The sequence below is a fragment of the Ixodes scapularis genome, unplaced genomic scaffold (assembly GCF_016920785.2).
Source record: "Ixodes scapularis isolate PalLabHiFi unplaced genomic scaffold, ASM1692078v2 PGA_scaffold8__174_contigs__length_109621045, whole genome shotgun sequence".
Lineage (NCBI taxonomy): Eukaryota > Metazoa > Arthropoda > Arachnida > Ixodida > Ixodidae > Ixodes > Ixodes scapularis.
In genome coordinates, this window is record NW_024609883.1 from 39,558,704 (window position 1) to 39,575,848 (window position 17,145).

The 17,145-nt window shown below is 41.6% G+C and overlaps 1 pseudogene; it reads right to left on the reverse strand.

Moving 5' to 3' along the window:
* Positions 1-2,371: 2,371 nt before the first annotated feature.
* On the reverse strand, positions 2,372-4,973 carry LOC115321981 (annotated as a pseudogene).
* Between the last annotated feature and the right edge of the window lie 12,172 nt (positions 4,974-17,145).

A 17,145-nucleotide genomic window follows, 5' to 3' on the forward strand; every position in this document is an offset into this window, starting at 1 on the left:
GGCCGTGGGTTAATGTCTGCGTTTCTAACGGCCATCCTGGAGCACCAAATACTGTATAGACCAACTAGCACTATGAGGTCGTACACTCTTAACACCGTTCCACTTGGGTTCCGGCTATAAGTGGAAAATGATCGCAAATATTTTCCACTTCTCACCTGGAACACTGTTCCAGATACCTTGAGAATATGCGGAACACCATTTCAGGTAGACTTCCGAGGTGTTTTGCGGAAAAGTGCTCCACATAATGGCACATGGAAAGCTGTCCCACATATGATTGGGAGACTTATGTGAAACGGTGTTTGATATGTTTATATCTGGAACACTCGTACAGATAGAAGAAGCTAGCTGTTTCTCAAACACTGTTACATATAAAGCAGGTAAGGGGTTTCTGTTGTCCCACATATTTCTTGCAACTGCCTTCTTATAGACCATTCTAAGATGTGAGACTTAAAATAAAAAGCAAGAAAGCTGTAAAGAAAGCAGTTATGCTGCACATAAGTTTCTAGTGCTGTGGTATTCGCTTTCTAATAGCTCAGTCTCACCAGAAATCAAGAGCTCGCAGCACATTGCGCATGTGAATAGAGTGACTTGAAATTTAGTATTTTAGAATTCTCAGCGGCAGCTGACGTTTCACTAAGAGACACAGCTCATCAGTGCCCTGCGAAGTCAAGGGTCTTTGTGAAAATTAAACTGCCATTCTAGAAGGCTTCTTCCCAAGTCACCCCTTTTGTGATGCACCGTGAGCTCTTCATTTCATAATACACTCAGCTAACAAAAACAAGCCACATCATCAGAAACGTTCTTGCAGCAGAACTGCTTTCCTTGCAACTTCCTTGCCCTTTTTTGATCTCTATATAACGGCACCTTAGAATGGTCTACAAGGCAAGTACAAAAATATCCGAGACAACACAAGGCCATGGCCTACTTTATATAAAACAATGTTTCAGAAATGATTGGTACTGTTTCATCTGATATGGCATCCCAGCTATGTGGACTGGCTTATTTTTATTGTTTGGTGTTTTAAGGCAGATCCAAAACGATACAACACACGAATTGTGGCAGCAATGACATCCCTCAAAACATGCTAGTGCGTCAAAAATTTGCGAAATCCACTCCGTCCTTTTGAACATCAGTCTGTGGAAGCCATTACTCCAGTATCTATAAGTGCGTAACAAAATGACTGAGTTCAAGATTTCTATCAAGTACTAACAAAGGAAATGCTACAGCAGTACAGACATAGCTGTAGCAGATGTGTTTTGCTCACAGCGTCCTTGCCTCTCATGTGACGCCTCAGACAAACTAAAATGGTAAAGAAATCCAAGACAAACAATAAAACAAGAATGATCAGATTTAATTAAAATTTATATTGTAACTCAGTGAATAGTCAGCTAGTCTATAGGTAAGGGCTGCTAATCTATAAACATTGTTCGTCACACATAGTGCTGGCATGGTCAAAGCTTTGAAAAACAAAAATGACTAAGTGGAGCACAAATCATGTGGTAAGACAGTTCCAATTCTTAACTTGAATTGCCCCTCCGTTATAAAATGCTCAGAACTAAAAAGTTGATAATTAGGCGCCGAAGAACAATGTAATTAATCTGAAGGAAACAATGCAGATGTACCTTGCATTTTTAGAGTATTGCGAGATGTGTAAAAATAAATACAGCTTGTTCCAAAAACTGGGTTAGACGCTCCTCTCCCAAATAAAGCTTCTTCTAAAAAAATAAGATGCACCCAAGGTCAACTTAAGGGGTGCTTGACACGTTTAAAAGGCTTTCTTTCAAGTGAGGCGACTGACTAGGGTTCCAAGACACCATAAAAATTAGTTATAGTCGCATATCTTTTTTTTTCATAAAAACTAAAACCATCAAGCCCCTTTAGAGCGCCTGCCTGAGGAGTGTAATGTAGGAGAAATCCAAGAGGATGTCAATGTAGTTGGAAAGAGCGCAGTCTTCTTCCGCAACCCGTGTTAGAGAGCCGAGAAGTGAACACAATGAGACTTCGTCTGCACTTGGAGGAGCGCAGCTCTTAGAAACCACACGTATGCCTTTTTTCATTTATGTTTGTTGCTTTCTGCTCCTCCGAGTTCAGGGTGAGTTCAGTTCCATTCCATTCGCTACTCGGTGCTGAAATACTGCTTGAGAAAGAAGAGTGCCATCTTTCCGACCACCACCAACATCTTTCGGGCACTTGTTAAGTCACGTTGCTCAGGTTGGTATTTTGAAATAGGTTTGATATTTATACTTTTATTAAGAAACTGTGACTCTGGAGAGAACCTAGTTCTAGCTGTCTTAAAATAAAAAAAATATTGTATCTCAGAGGTTCCTTAAATAAGGCTTGTGTAGTAGTCTGAACATAACTTAACACTCACCTAGTTTGTGTTCGTTTCTGTGTTGGTACATTTTGAGGGTGCATTTTTCAACTCCTATAAGAGAGTCTTTAGTTTAAATGACATGAGACATGACTCAAACACCTCGCTCTTGACTATCATTGTTTGCAGGAGACCCTAAGTTTCTCCAAATGCATACGGGTAAGAAAGATTCAAAATAAAGTAAGCAGCGAGGCACAGGATCAAAGCACATTCAAGAGAGAATCTGGGAGTCAGGTGAACACAGCACTTCCCACAGGTGATCATGTGTTCTGCGTCTGGCATCCCGATGATAAAGGGTCCCGGAAAAGGCGTGTCCACAGTGGGCTCCTCCTTTGTTTAGAAAAAATATAACGTAATCTAATGTGATTACTTAATCAAATCGCCATAAATAAAAAAAAAAAAAACTGCAAGGTAGTACATGGCCATAAATAGCCCGAATGCTGGCAGTATCAAAACACTGATGAACCTAAATTATATTTTGAAGCTGACAAGCAATTTTTCTTAAGTATTAAAACCATCTATTGAAGCAGATGTTGGACATGGGGAGTCTCTACGTCATGAGATGGTCACCAGTTACAATTTTAAGATAGGGGAATGAGGGCTAGGCTATTTCTGCACCTAACTCATTCTTATTAAGGACATGGATATATTTCTTATTGATAATTATAAATTCGCAGCCAGATTTGAAATACCTTAATCACAACTCAATATAGGGCAAAATATAACTGCAATTAGGTCATTTGTATAAGTCATTAGGTTTGTTTTTGGTGAAAACGTGATTTCTTAACTCTAAGTTATGTTTTCTAAAGGTTATAAATTTAACAGAATGTCTTAAAGCATTTTTTATTTTTCATAAATCACTGCTTCAGAAGTTGAGAGAATCAATGCATTGGATAATCATCCAACGCATTGAGAATCACGTTCTTTAACTTTCTGAACTGCTGAGGATTCAATTGGGTATTTCGATTCTGTGCGATAATTCAAATGAAAACTTCGAAATTACGATCTTGTTAAAAATCCACAATTTTGTTTCTAATAAAGCAGAATGCGATAGGTGGAACCTCGCTGTCGAGGAGCGACTGGAAAATGGAGATGTTAGCACACAAGAAGTGATGACATCAATCCAACTAAAGGAGTAGCTGGTCACACACCATATGACGCCCAGAAATCATAGTGAACTTCCGTTATAACGCTGACTACAGAATGTCTATGGCAAAGACAGCAAGGTAGAAGTTCAAAGTAGAAGTCCTTACCAGTTCGATCAGAGAAAATGTTGCCCTTTTTGGCCGAAGGTACCACTCACTGCCAAGGAAATTTCCTCTGTTTAGTGTATGTCGAACTTCGCAGAGCTTGGCCTCCATGTCTCCAAGTGAGGATTTGAATCGAAGCTCTGCCTCAAGTGCCAGCTACAAGTATAAAAGGACATGCATGACTCTCAACAAATTTGCAAAAGTTGATTCTACTAAAGTACCATCATAAAATGATACTGTAGGCAACCTATTTTTCGCAAGCTCAATATTTTGCGGATTCGGCCAAATCTGAAGTTTTCTAATTATTTGAGGACACTAGCCTTAGCAAGATGAAAGAATCTCAATGTAGCTTTCAAGGTGGACGCAATTTTTCTGCCTGAATGGTTGATATGACTTATTTTTCGTGAATTGCGGGCGATTCGCCAAAATTAAACCAAGGAAAAAATGATGGGTCGTTTACAATATTAAAAAAATTCACAAAAACATTCATTTAAGAAGGATACTTAAATGTGCATACCAGGCTACAGCTACACGTGTAATACATAATTTTTTACTTAACATAACAACCCTACGAGAAACACCATAAATATATTAGGGAATGCTGGCAGAACTTCATATTCCGTCTTTATGTGCCAACAATCTACCAATCTACAATTCTCGCTGTCAATTACAAGCAAACATTGGTAAAATATAGTGGGATCTGTTTTTATAATACTCCTATTATCTGTGTTAATCTTTCTTTCTTAGTTCAACGGGAACTGTGAAGGCATTTAAAATTGTGACTTTGTTTTGCTCACTTTATGTAATGAAAAGTTTCTCCATATTACATACGCGAGAAATATTAGCGTTTTTCCGATAGGACACTTATTTTTCTATGTGAATCAGGTGTGCAATGAACAAAGCTCAAATATGCAGTGTCCATATATAGTGATCTTAGCTGGATTAGGAATAAACACCAAAAATTGATTTAAAAATGATGCCTAGAGAGCCATCTACTTCGTACATTCTATATTAGGGATATAAATAACCCGAGGCTGAGCTTTACTAATTGATTTGAAAGCCACAGAATATAGGCTGGATGAATTTGGTCAGAATCAACTTTATAACATCTGGGCTTAAGTAGAAAGGTAGTTCATCACTTGGGCTTGCTTTGCGAGCTTCAAGCGTAGCTTTCAAGAGGGCCTTCATTCTTGTAATGTCTAGACTTGCAGGATCAGTGACTGTGTCCACAATCGCCTAGGCAAACAGATAAACCATACAGGAATGAATGACTGTGCACCCGACTACAACACGGCATTCATGCACGGCATACGGTAACTTATGCTGCCAACATATCTTTGCAAATGTAACATGCACAAGAGGGATGATGGCTGCAATGATCAGTATTTATCACATGAATTGCTACAGAAAAAATGCATACCATTTCTAAAAAATAATTCAAAATTTCACGAATGAACATGACAACGTGGCATGTTCTAAGCCAAGGCTGGAGGCGTAATGGAAAGTGCGTCGGTGACAGAAGTGTGCAAAATCATGAAGGCAGTGCCCCACTTGAGAAATTTGCCCGTGGACTTTTTTTCAGTCTTTGTTACGTGGTGAAACCAGATGCGCGTTTTTCCAGTAGCCATATAATTTTTTCCCCTTTTACCCACCATTGCTCAATTAGGACCGATGGTAGTTTCTGATGTTTCAAAAGAGCATGTGCCACCACATTTTTCTCCAGTTTTTGGCGTGTCTAATTTAGACTCTCTCTCAAAAGATATGGCGCCGCAGAAATACACATACATACACACACTTAAGACTGCTTATTTGTGTTAAATCCAAAAGCATTATATGCTTTTTATCACGCAATTAATTCGTCTATGTCTAGTGGTAAATCTCTAAAGCGTCCAGTCAGCCAGATGGCAGCAACAAGACGTGTGCGATGACGCACGCACTAGGCACAACTTTAGTCGTGCATAATCGTCGCGCCGTCATGGCACTGGGGAACCATTCTCGCTTGGCAACCCGGTGCCCGGGTTCGACTCCTACCGCGTTTAACATTTATTTTCAAAGTACTTAATTTGCTTTGTTTACAAGACCTTCCCTAAGAAATGTTACGTCATTCCGAACATCTGTGACCTGTTTTGCTGTACGTACGCCGTCGGCAATTTTTGGTACCAACACTCCGCCACAACAACTACGACCAAATTTCGTAAAATGGGGCATATAATGCTTTCGCATTAATAATTGGGAAAGAAAATGGAGGACAGCTCGCCAAAACCAATTTTGCAGGAAACATCTGAAATAGAGGCATCCTTACCCTACTGAAAAAAACCATATGAATTTTCCATACGGGTCTTCATATAGCGTTATGGGATACGGGTCATATGGTTCGTACGGGTCATATGGGTCATACGGTTGGTACGGGTCATATGGTTGATACGGGTTGGTACGGTTTGTAAGGTCCATATGGTTTGTACGGTTCTTATGGTTTGTATGGTCCATGGTTGTTATGGATGATATTGTTCATGCAGTTTAAATCGTTGATATGATCTATAGGCCAACGCACTATTTACCAACAAGCCCTCACGAGGTGTGAACAAATTCAGTTTCTACACGAGGTGCAAGCACTGCGTGTGCTCAAGAACGACATTCACGTGACGTAAAGCGTCTGCACATGCGCCCTAACAGTAGCAGCGCCACCGTAGCAACGTGACGTCAGGGCCGCGTATTGGTGCATATCGATCGTATTAACCACATGGTTCACTCATCAGTGAAACATGAAGTTCAGCAGGGAAACACTTTCCTTTTAAAGCCTATGCAAGATAGCAGAAAGTGCATGCACAGAGAAATGCTCGAACTTCGAGAAATTCTTAACATGCATTCCACCCGCAGGCTAGTTTATTTGTCCTCCAGTCTCAGGCTTTGAAGTAGCTCGTGCATGCTAATGAGGCAATTCTTTGAGGCGAGCTGCATCTGCTTTCCCAGTTGGTCACAGGCTGATACACCTCCGACGGGCATCTGAAAGTAATGTAAGCAAAACCGAAAGTCACATTACATGTTCTCGTAAAATAGTTTGTACAATATCTATCTAGTCAGTAAACCCTTTTCAAAAGTCTATCAAGCAACAATGGCTGTCAGTACTGCTTGCTCACGAAGTGCGTGACTGGATCTGAGTTCTCGCTGAACGCTGACGCAGCCCTGTTGGAAAATCTCGATGATGGAAAGATGACGGAAAAGGCTCATACAAGCGTAACCGTAATATGGGACATCCTATACAAGCGAAAAAGGCGGCTCCAGTATAGTGGAATAAGGCGGAACGATACAGGTGGGCGGAACCATACAAGCGTGTCGTATTATGGGACATCCTATACCAGCATAGTGGATATAGGCGGAACCATGTAGGCGGACGGAACCATACATGCATAACGTAATATGGGACATCCTATACCAGCAAAAAGGCGATACCAGCATGGTGGAGCCATATGGCTCCAGCGTGTTAGTTTCGCCTTTTCACTGTTGTACAGGGCGATTTAGTTTTAAGCTTTACATATATGTTTAGAAAGGTCGTGAAAGCTATATTAATGCGGTTTGTGCAGGCGAGTTATACGGCCAGGCGTACGTAGTATAGGGACCTAGTCGTAACGATCAGTCAGATAATTAAATACAATTTGTTAATCAACTTTTTAATTAGTGAAAATGAAAATATGGTTTCAATTAGAAACTTGCTGAGTCATTGAAAACCACAAAATCAAGTTTTTTTTAGAAGGATATAATTCAGGGGTAGCGTTTTATGCATTCTGTAAAAAGCTTTATTTGGACGAGTTTCTAGGTTTCAGTTTCTTATCAGAGCTCATCTCTGCGCCGATGGTCCTGTTCCCCAGGGGCATAGACACGCAACACACATGCGACTTGCTTCCCTTCATCCTACGAGGGAGGCGAGGGGGCGGCTTCGCACTGCGGTCACCGGGCAGCTGGACCGCAGGTGCAAAGATGCGCTCTGGTAAGAAACCAAGTCTGGAAATGCGTCCAAATTGACCATTTTTTTATAACGCCATAAAATGCTACTCGTCTTATATCTTTACAAAGAAAATTGATTTAGTGTGTTTTGATGATGCTTAGCAGGTTTCTAATTGGAACCATGGGTCTATTTTCACTGATCAAAAATTTCACGAACATACTATACTTAGAGAGAGGCTGAAGCAGTTTTGTATTTGAGAAAACACTTTTAAATCTTCTTCATTCGACCTCCAGAATCTCAAATATCAAAATTATTTGCTAATTTAATTAATCAAGGCTGCATAGTCATTTTTAAAGCACTGTGAAAGCATTTCCCTAGAGAGCGACGTCACAACAGCAGCTTTCAAAATCTTTGTTCACGCATCTTCAGCGCCTATCAAAGCTATGCACGCACATGCTATTTTTTAAAAGGGCAGAGAAATGTGTCACGACTGGTGCCAGTGCCGGAGAATATACCTAGAAAACTTGCGATTGGACGCGCGGCCCTTAAGCGACACACGCTTGGCGGCCGAAAGGTCTTCTTACGATGTCACTGTTGGTGGGATTTTTTTTGTGTTTTCTCACGTTTAGTTATATCTTTGAGGAAAACGAACGGGATATTCAGATTCGCGGGATAAAACTACGCTAGAATGAACCTCCATCTAGTTTTCTGAAAGAAGTCTGGCACATCTCTGTAATAAGCCGACGGATCATTACAAATTAGCCTTTTATACTATGCCGCCCTGGCCATATAACTCACGTGCACAGACCGCGTAAATGTAGCTTTTACGGCTTTTTTAAAAAAAATCTGTAAAACATAGAAAAAAAACTCTGTAGAATGTCCCCCAATACGATACGATTGTATGGTTCCTTCCCCGCTTGCATTGTTCAAGAAAGACTTGTGGACATCCAGCGTTTCATTGGAATGCTGGATGTCAGCGAGTCTCTACATCAGTGAGTGGTTTCAAACAAGCATGGTGTTTGCACACCAGTAAGCTCTTATCCGAGGCTCACCAGGACCACTAAGAGCAGAGGCGAAATGTCGTGACCTGGTAAATTTGGTTGCAGGTATTTATTTTTACAAGAACTGCATGCAGCAAAGCTTAACTTTGCTTAAAAGAAGATTATTAAAAATTCAATACTGAACAATGGTGTCCCTTGAGCTGTCAGACCAAACTCCCACTCTTGCCACTCAGGAGTTCCTAACTTGTGCGTAGAGGATCAGCACAACCCAGATTTGTGCTGCGAGCGCACCTGCAATATAAAAGTTGAATAAACATGAGATGAAATATGAGACGTTTACAATTCTCTGTAACGTGAAATTAGAGCACAGATCTTGAAGAGGAGGATGGGAAGGTATGCCCCTCCTCCCCCTCCCCTCCTCCTCTTCTGCTCCCTCCCATTTAGCAGGAAACTTCCCTGAATTTAGCGGGAAAATTTCCCCACTAAATTTAGCTGGTTAAGTTTCCCACTAAATTTAGCGCAGAAATTGATGTCACATGACCTCAACACAAATGCAGTTTTTCCGCTAAAAGTAGCAGGGAAAATGACGTCGCATGACCGTGTCACGTCAGCCATAAAAAAAATTCAGTTTCTCAGCTAGACTTAGCGGAAATATTAACGTCACATGACCACAACATTAATTCAATTTCCTGCCAAGTTTAGCAGGGTGGTTACGCCGACAGCGACGCCGCGAAACGCGGAAACGGGTGCTAAGAGCTGCGCTAAAAACTAAATGCATCAGGTGAAATAAAGTGAACATTAGAGATACTGTAAGAAAAAGAAGAGAATCTAAGATACCGTTCTCAGATCCTTCCTTTTGTCCGTTCTCAAATGTTTTGATTTCAAGAAATATTTATCTCTTTATTCATACCCAGAGAACCCCTCCCAGTTTCAGTATGAATGCAATAAATCAATGCAGACTAGACCTTGTAAACTATAATCCACATGAAAATTAATGTTTGCCACATAGTCATGTATGAGTCAGTGGCTCAGATCTATAAATACATTTGTATTGAGGAACATTCTTGAATAAAACTTCTGGGCTTCGAATTCAACAGTTTGTACTTCCATAAGGAACACTGTATGGCACTGATTTTTTTTTGTGACACCTCAGAAACAGCACAGCACTGTCATCCTCGCATACCTAACAAGAATTTGTATTTTTTTTTTAGCATGGCATGTGCTATTCCATACAGCATCCTTTAACAAAATTTCCTTTGTAGAGCTTTTTATTGGTTCTTATTTAGCTCGCACGACAGATTCGGTACCTTGAATTCTCACTCGGCATCAACAGTTTTATATATTAATGTAATAGCGAAAGACAAGATGTATGGACTTGAGTACGGCTCAGCAAGCACAGATGTTGAGAAAAGTACTGAAGAAAACTCAGATGTCAAAATAAAAATAAGCTGGAATGTGGAATTATGGACATGGACATGAATACAGTTAGCAGATTCAATATGAAGAATATGTGTTAGACGCACGCTCAAAGAAACCTGTTGCATCTATATTCATTCAAATTACTTTGCAGAACCCAGCGCTGCAGTCTCAGGTGGGAGTTCGCTGAATGAGTCTACTGAAAATGAGTGTAGACGGAAAAAGCAGTTTGATCTGCGATAATGAACATTACATAAGTGACATGTCATTATTACTGTTACAGTGCCGAATGTTCCAAACTGTCAGTCGCATCATTCTGTGAGTTCCCTCCGTACATTACAGGGTTTGGCTCTCTCGAATGCTTTGCGAGAAAAATGATGAACTGGAAATATCTAGAGTAGTTCTAGAAAAACTATTTCCAGAATCTTATCTCAGCATCGCAAAGAATATAAAAAGTTTCTAAAGACAAGGTTAGTGCAGGAGTTGAATAAACTAAATACTTTGTTTTTCGAAACCATCTTGCCATAGTAAACGTATGAAGTTCCCCTAGGTAGAGCTAGTCATTACGGATGATTCTGCCCATTGCGTACCACAAAAATTTAATTTGCGACCTACAATATTTACAAACTCAATTAACTCTGAATAAGTGGACCACTTGGCATTAAAGATTGGCCTCACCATGACTGTCTGTCAACATCTACATAATAATTTCCATGAACCTATGTATTTCAAGAAAATATTTGGTGCGAGCTGCTTAAAACACAATAGCACTTTTTAGCAAGTGCTGATTGTTGGGCAAGTTGGTACGGTACGTTAGAAAACATGACTGTGCTTTGAAGACGGGGACATAGGAAGGACAGACACCACAGAGTGCTAACTTTCAACTGATTTAATTCAAGAACCTCGGCGTAGAAACACACTGCGTCACCGCACCACATCTCAACCAATCCGTGGCCCTGCCACGGACCGCAAGTACGCCAACTCCTTATCCGCCAAGTCAATTAACGCCACACTGACACAACACGTGCCGGAACTATTTATAGCATCAGCCTCCATAATCTCTCTAACAGTCATATCTTTGTGCCTAGCAAGAACAGTAGACTGAGCAAATAATGGTTTGCACTCGCAGTCATGATCTGTCGTGTCACTGTCATGACTGCGGGTGCAAACCATTATTTGTTTCGTCTATTGTTCTTGAGAGGCACAAAGATATGACTGTTAGCGAGATTATGGAGGCTGACACTATAAATAGTTCCGGCACAAGTTGTGTCAGTGTGGCGTCAATTGACTTGGCGGATAAGGATTTGGCGTACTTGCGGTCCGTGGCAGGGCCACGGATTGGTTGAGATGTGGTGCGGTGACACAGTCCGTTTCTACGCTGAGGTTCTTGAATTAAATCAGTTGAAAGTTAGCGCTCTGTTGTGTCTGTCCTTCCTATGTCCCCGTCTTCCAAGCGCAATCATATTTTCTACCGCACTTTTTAACACTAATAGAAAGCCTGTAGTGGGCCACAACTTAAGCAGTTTTCACTTCATTATAAAGAGCAATTACACATATGTGAACCATGAACATAGGCCTGCACTGAATTTTTTTCTTAAGCTGAACGTGCTATGCTCTGTTTACTATATAAATCTTTGCAGAGCTGACAATGTGCAAGTTCCTGTTTTTTTATATTTCACGTGTCCCGACTGGTGAGTGTGGTAGGGACATAAGATTGATGACACCAACGAAACACAATGATTATTTTAAGAATTTGTTTGGGTATAGCACGAGCAAGGCAATCTGCGGGAAGTTATTTCTGTGACACCGTCGAACCTACATCCGCGGGCTTTAAGTTCACATGTTAATCATGTCTGCAGACTCCTTTTTGTAATTGGAATTTCATCCAACCCAAGATTTGAATATGTTTTTTTTTCATTTTAGGCTTAGTAGTGCTTTTGCTGTTCTATTAATAGGTAAGAAAAATGCTTATTTCAAGTGGCATACCTAACACCTGGTGGCACGAGGACTCCCCTGTCGTGACACAGACCGAAAATCACAGCCAGGGAGATACTGCGATGCTCTTTTTGCTGGGATTACCTCCCCCATGGTCCTGCCCAGACCACAGAAAAAGATTGAGTCCAAGCTTGTGGCCACTAGGATCTCCAGATCTTGAGGCACCCAAGTAGCTGAAAATAAAAACAAATCACAATCAAGTACTTGGCAGAGCTACATTAGAATGGCTAGCATATTCTTTCGTGATCAGCACATAGATCCTCTTATTTTAGTCATAGTCACCCCCCAGGACAAAGCTACGTAGGCGTTAAAATGATGGGTACCGAATTTAGGTGAATGATCAAATGCATTCATTTAACCCCCTTTCGCCCCAACCTGAGACTTCTGTCAAATATTCACATTCAACTGTAAAGACTACAAATAAAACTACTACTGCAATGCAAAGCCGTATAGTGGGAGAGTTTAGCCAGCGGGTGTGGCAACGAAGGCGCCGGAGAGGAGGAAAGGGAGGAGAACGCCGAAGGAGGGAGAGAGAAGGCAGCAGGGAAACAAAGAGGAGACGACCACCATTTTGACGCAAAGCTGTCTGCACGGAGCACTGTTGAGGCTACGTGTCGTCTGCTACGGGCTTATTTATTTTTTTTTGCCTAAATAAAAGTGCGTTCAAACATGGAGGAACTTCTTTCTTTGGGTTTTTAAGCCACCGAGGAATAACACTAGGTATATCATTTTATTGCCAGAGCCTGCCAAATAAAAGGAAAGAACCGAAATTTGAATATCGATCCCATGCCGGGCGAATGAATGAAAATGGCGGCACTCCCCGCTCAGCTGGGAGCAGCCTAGAGTTCACGCGCATGCGCTCACGCCTCTTGCTCTGTGCCGCGGGCTGATCAGCTCACTCGGAAGGGAGACGTTACGGCAGCGAAATCATAGACTGCCAGACTCTCCCCATATATGGCTCTGCTGCAATGGAAAGATTTTCCTACCCTCGTGCTCAGCGAGTGTCGACTGTGGATACAACTCCGGTTCATACACTCGCTGAACATGAGGGTAGAGTGTACCAGCAGAGGGCAGGTGTCTGTATACAAAGAGTTTAGTTGGCACACCAAGAGGCTAACGAATAAGAATGGGTACCACTCTGATCAAAATGCCAAAAAAGCGTGGATCTCGGCTTGACACTAACAGCGGCACACAGTATCTATTTTAGTGACAAAGGGGTACTAAATCATTATTTTCAGCTTCCTAACTAAACTAAATATTCTTCCCGGCTTGCTTTTTAGGAAAATCTCAAAATTTACAAGAACTACTAAGACAACGTCTAAAAAAAAGCAATGGCAAAACCAGCAATCGAATTCGCCTGCTCTCCAATAGCACGACATCTATGGCAGGCAGACCTGCAGAATGAGCAAGCAGTTTAAGAAACAGAGATGTCCTATGTATAATTTTTTTTTTTATGTTGCAAAGCAAGCGCTGGAAGGAGGTTTCCAACATTAACGAAATTTCTTGCAATCAGTTGAGAACAAATTAGAGCAGTGAACTTGTCCTTGCTTCTGGCATAACGTTTTAGTGTTGCCCATGGAAACTCACATAAATTTGAAAATAAAAACAAAAAAGACTAACCTTCATAAAAAAATCAAACTTTGGCAAAGAAAAGTTACCTTGGAAAAAATATGTACAATACAGTTGTACAGCGTGCATTTGTGTGCTTAACCAATTTTGAGGCAAATCGGCTACAATGAAAAGAAGACGTTTGAGTACAATTAAGGGAAAGACAGAAAGGATGCATACCTACAACAAAAACATTTAGAACGACCACGGGCAGGAAACTCTGGTGAGGCTCTCGGAGTGACTCCCTCATATGGGCCTGCGCAGACCACAGAACAAGATCGGTCAGAGCTTGCAGCCATAAGGTGCTTCATACCATGAAGTTACAGAAGCGGGTGCAATTGGAAGCAAAGTGCATTTCATTTCTCTGAAAAACGAAGAGTTTAATAGGTAGCTTGCATTCATAAGGTGATACAGTCATGAATGCACAGACTTTTCAATGCAGCGCTATATCACCAACTTGTTAACCATGCCGGGCAACACTAAAAACTGAGAGCATTATTTTAAACTATCTCAGCTTAAAGTTAACCACGACAGAAGCTTCAAGCCATCCTTGCAAATTCAGTGCACAAAGCAAGCCATGTGACCTTCTAGTTGGACGCCATGGTACGTCGAGCTTATAATCATGCGTCATGCTGTTTTTGCTGCAAAGGCTTGTAGTTTCAAAAGTGGTCCAGCTTAAAGAGACTAAAAGTATAGACGTTTATGAGTGGGGCCCTCATTTAGTCTGCAGCTACATTGCGAAATAGGACATTCCAACCGGGATGTTTGCTGCCTGTAACCACACGACCAGCTTGTGCCCAGCGATTGTTCGAGCTGAATACATGTCCTCGACAGTGCCATTATTTGACAAGCATTTCTATGACTGTTAAACATGACTGACTTACAGAGAGACTCCACCTCAACGACTAATGACTTGGGATACCTAACTGAATACTGATATATCAACTAAATGCAAAACAATTACCTGGCAAGCATTAAATTTTTCAAGAGGCTGGGTCGACTCCGCATTAAGTTGAAGGAGTCGATGCGTAATAGGACAATACAAACAAAAATATGCCTTAGAATTCCTTTTGCACCCCCAAAATGATGTGTTTTTGAAGGTAAGGTACACAATGTTCTTGATTTAGAAAGTGCCTCAGCTGTACAAATGCATATGCTATAAGGGCACTTGCCAAGCCTATTCTACTCAGCTCTGTGCAGGTTAAGCTAAGTTAGAGTATAGAAGTACATGCTCACTGACACCATCTGAAAGGCAGGGAGAAGTCTCCGTTGTTCGACCTCCAGCCCGTCTGCTACCTTCGATGACGTTTCAGCGCCTGATGAGCCTGGAGCGAGCACATCTGTCTAAAGCGGGGTGAAAAGCACAAGCATGTGCTGGAGGACGCCCAGCCATTCTCTTTTTGTCATCGGCTATACTACATATTTTTAGTAAGACATATTTTTAAGTGAGGAAAAGTACTGCAAATATGCAGTCCACCTTAAAGATAACAACAGTTGCCATTCACCATTTTCCAAATAAGTGCTCCCACGTACCGGAACATCTACACATGTGGTGCGTGAGTAGGTTCAGGACTGAGAGGCTAGAAAACGAAGCGCTCGCAAGGCTTGTCTGGCCCTTCCAACCATGCGGGTACATTCGTTGCAAGTTCCCGATTTGTAGACAAAATGATTTAGAATGAGCAAATCTTGTCTACGCCCGAGGTAGAACATTGAATTGCGATTCCCCCATATTGTGCGAACCATCCTTCAAACTACGGTACCACCTGCAAATAAACTATGTTGTGCTGCGGCACGCGTCCATGCTGCCTGCTTCAGAGGAAAACCACTGCTCGTGTTGAAGACGACATCCCACAGTGGACAGGCAACAATGTTTAACGAACAAAAACAAAATTGATATCATTCAATAGACACAGATAGGCTCACAAAGTGTCGGCACCATGATTGTTGTTGTTGGTTTTACTCTTGCATACAAACAAAGGTGACTTCCTCTCTCCTCCGATGGACAGTAAAACCCCCTTATCTTGGTGGCCCCTATTTCTTCTCGAATCGGTCACAGAGGACATAATCGCAGTCACTGAATTCCGCAAAATTAAAGGCCGCGAAAATTAAAGGTTCGCCAACATTAAGGGGTTTACTGTTCTTCTGAGTGTCACATGATGTTAACATTTCAAGGAGGCTGAAGGTATTGGTTTAAGAAAAAATTGACCTATGAAAAAAATGCCCTTCTCCAGGTTAGGCACGCGAGGTTCTTTTGCACTACCTATAAGGTGGCAAGTTTATTTCGGCAGAGCTTTTGGTAAAACGGAGTCACAAAAGTAGCTATATTTGGCGTCAACTATTTTGTGCTGCATTATAAAGCCAGAGTAGATTCCACAGTGCGTGCTTCAGCAGAGCACTGTTTGTTGCGAGAGCATATGTGGTTTAGTGTTGCATCCCATTTGCATAATCTAGAGAAACTAGCACTGACAGAGTTGGAGCACTCCAAATATTAACAGCCGACTGTAGAAGCATTGAGAGATGCACACATGCGAACTGTGCATTTCTTAAAGGTGGGTTCGAGCAAAGGTAAAAACAATATCTATACTTACGGCGGCCATACTTGCCTTTCCCAAGCACGACCACTTTTTCCTCGGTAGCACCATCCAGTAAGAAGCACCAGCAACACGCCCATGAGACGCCGCCGCCTCCTGGATTGAATGACGACCCGCCTGAGGTCTTGGAAGGAGATCCGGAACACTGCTTTAGGCCAGATGTTGTATCTGGTGGGGCAGAGACTAAAAGCAAAAATTAACAAATTTATCTGAAGCGCTACATTCCTATAGGACAGCAGTATTTTTTTTAGGCCAGTGATTCGCTTTAATTAAACACAAATGGTTGGTTTATATGATGAACCATCAGCCCCTATTTTTCTTAAGTGTAACGCAGTGTCTAACGTTACGTCCGACGGAACCCGAAATAAAAATTCAAGTTACGCCCAACGTAACTGTCAAGCATTCGAGTTACGTCCGACGTAACCCAAAATAAAAATTAAAGTTACCGTATTTACTCGAAAATAGGTCGAACTCTATTTGTTGGACCCACCGAGAATAAAAAAAAAAAAAAATTCAAATATAGGTCGACTTTTTTTTTTATTTTTAAGAACAGGGGAAATTTTGGGCAAAAGAAAGAAACCTTTATTTACATCACTTCACAGCTTGGTAGACATCCTCGCAAATCCGCCACAATACTTCACTGACACCGTTGTAAAATGACGACAAGAAACGAAAGAAGGTGCGAAGCGACGAAAGACAAACTACAAAGACGCAAACAAAACCGCCGTGTCGCCATGAGCAACACGCGAGCCGAGCCGCCTCAAGCAACTAACAAAAGTAACATCTTTTTTTTTTTTTTGTGCGCGTTTGCGAGGATGGAGGACAAAGTGCATGGCGCATCGCGTTCCTCTCCTTCCCCATTGCCCAGCAAGGGGAACGCTAGAGGTGCGATGGCGAAATCCAATGCCCCAAGAGGTGCGCGCGATAGCGGCATCGGCCATCGCTGTTGTTTTCGGTTGTTTAACAAAAG